The following is a 3,288-nucleotide window of genomic DNA, read 5'->3' as shown; positions in this document are numbered from 1 at the left end:
TTTCTTGGTTTGTATTTTTATTTTTAATTTAGAATTGAATAACAAATCGTACCCCTTTGATGTTTTTCTAACTTGTCATTCATCTTCTAATTATAAATTGATGTTATTGTTATTATGTTTGATGTATTATAATTAATTAGTGCTTGACTTTTTGTAATTATTTGATAATTAAATAATGATTATATACTGGTTCTTAATTTTGGATCTAATTATTGTTTCTGTCAAATAGTTTCTTTTGAAAGTAATTTAATAGTTATCATATAGTAATTTGTTTTACTCACAATGGTTTTGATATGGTTGTTTAATAATATTTATATAGTTGTTATATTGTCAATAGAAACTGTATGGTAATTGTTTAAGTGTGTTTAGTATTTGATTCGTTGTAAATCCCGTTTTGGTACAATTTTTCTGTTTATTATCTATATTATCATTGATACAATGTTTATTATTTGATTCGGCAACAAATTGTTTAATGTATTGATCTTTTTTTGAAGTAAGAAATAATAAACGGTTTATGTTTCATGGTATTTTTTGTTATTTGTGTGTTGTTTTTATTGTTTATTTAATAATTGGTAATATACTTCTCATTTTGTTTTAAGTTTTAAAAGATAATGTATTTTTACTTATTAATAGATTTGAACGAAAGCTATATTTGTGTTCTTTTTCTTTATTTGTGTATCTTTTTCAGAACGGAAGTAACGAAAACGATTGCTTCCCATTATATTCGGATTTGTTGCCACAATTCCTTAACTTTTTCTCCTATTTTTTTTTTCTAAAAGGTGGTAATCAAATCATCCTAACAATCGGAAAATTACAACAAAAACAACCTGATAATCCCCACAAAAATGAAAAATGGTAACGAGTAATTTCAAGAATTGAGTTTAAAAAATAATATTTTTGGATAGAAAAAACTTAAAAAACGGGAAACACTCTATAAAATAAGACTGAAACATTTTTTGGCTTGGGCATTGACTGTGTAAATTTTGGTAAACGCCTGGTTGTGGCCACATAAGCCTTTATATTATTCGATTTTCAAATTTATCATAAAAGCATTTCCAAAGATTGAAACCCTTCAATGGTATGATTACATGTTGGCTAACGACAACAAACTGATCCGAAAAGTCAAGAAAACTCGTTTTGTGAAAACAACACACAACAAAAGGAATGATTATAAACACATTCATTTGCCACATTTCCACCCATAAATAGTCGCAAATACTATTCCAAAAATATAAAATTATTTTGTTGGCATTAAAAACAACAATTTATTGCCACGGATGATTACACTAACCTTAAAAGTATTTATATGAATAGGTGGATCTGTAAACCAAACATTTTAGAAAGGATTTTGAACTAAAAAGCGTCACAAATATTACATTTTGGAATTGTACATTATTTGCTCTTCTTATCATCAATTGTAGAGCAAATAAATCATCGTCGTGTAAATAAATTAAAACTGTTAAAGTTGCTATTTTCATTGTAAAAACAGCAATAAGAGAAATACGTAAGAGGAATTTAATTGCAATTTTGATGATTCAGCAGCAAAAAGAAGACGTTTTTGATTGCGAGAAGAATGTAGTGGATTGTTGCAGTGTTCTTGATAACCTGAGATATGTTGGGGACGTAGCTGTGACTAATGTTAAAAAACAGGATTTGGTTTTTTTCCAAAGTGACAACGAAATCGTAATAGAAGATTAATTTGAAACATGATTAGACAAAAAAACTATACCTAAACCAAAAAAATTTGCCGATAATGTTGATCACACGTTTCACTAATTTACAAATTTTTTAATGAAAAAAAAAGAAAAAAAGGGTTTGCCAATGACCACTATCATGTGTCACACAGTGACGGGTTAAATATCTATAAAATTAAAAAATGAATTTTATAAAAATATAAACATCAAAATATAAAATTCATTAAAAACACTAAAATGTATTTAAAATTAATTTATATTTATATTATCAATAATAGTACAATTATTTCAAAAAAATAATATAAAAACAATTAATTGTTAAAGAAATTAATAACAATTACAAATGAATAGTTAAATAATACCAAATAAACCCTGAGATAAAATAAAACTATTAATGAATTATATTAAAAACAATTAAATAGAATTTGAATGTTCATTAAACTTTATATATATATTATTATTATTAAAATTAAATGTTATTAAAATGACATATTCAACTATAATAAATTGATTTAAAATGATGCGAAACAATAAAATAATTAGTAGACAAATTATAATATCATTATCATTATTTGGTACAATTTTAGTTATTTAATTTGTGTAATGACAATATCATTGAGTTATCAATTACATGTTTTGATATTTATTAATATTTATTTAATTTGTTATATTTAAAGATGAACATTTACAACATGTTATTATTATACTATTAATTTACAAATTATTTATTATTTTATTGTACACACAATTATTTATCATACTAATTAAACCCACCATAAGAACAATCCACTTACATTTTTGGTCTTTTGATTTTGTTTGATATGAATCATTAACAAAATTCAAAATTATGGGATTATTTTTGATATAATTTAATAAAATAGAAACAATTAATAAATTAAAAAGAAAAACAGATAAAATTACAATAATTTACAAGAGACGTTGAAAACATAGATTTGGATTTAGAACATCATTTATCATTTTTAAGATTGTCATTGAATATAATGCGTTTTTACAATAAATTTTGAGTATTCAAGGTCTCAAAAAACTACTACACACCTTTAGTTTATAATGTACAATTTGTAATGTAAATATAGTATTATAATATATGATACAAAATATTATATAATTTAATTGTTGACTAAGAACAATTTAATTTAAAAAATGAAAATGCCAATTACAGCATTCAAAAAATCACGTATTGTGTTTCATTGTTTTCTAACGTGTTATTTACTTTGTTCAAAAATTAATTGTCCTGTATTTAAAATTTATAAAGATAATTTTATTATTATAATACACATAACTCAAAATATACATAATTCTTTTAAGTATTTGATAATGTTGTAAATTATTGATTATTTTTTTAGTACATTCAGTTTTGCAAATTAATGAAGTAACCTTCTATATAAAAACCTTTATTCACGTTTGAAAATGCAGTCGTGTTGAAAAAAAACACAAGTAACTTATTTGTGTTATTTGAACACAAAACTATCTTTAATGGTTTTTTATGATTAAAACGTGTTTTTAAAACAAATATATTCTTATGATGAAAAATAATGTGTTTTACAATTATTTAGACTTTGTGTCAAATAAAAAT

The sequence above is a fragment of the Entamoeba invadens genome (assembly GCF_000330505.1).
Source record: "Entamoeba invadens IP1 unplaced genomic scaffold scaff_1105074725707, whole genome shotgun sequence".
NCBI lineage: Eukaryota > Evosea > Mastigamoebida > Endamoebidae > Entamoeba > Entamoeba invadens.
Note: the sequence above shows the minus strand (reverse complement) of the source record.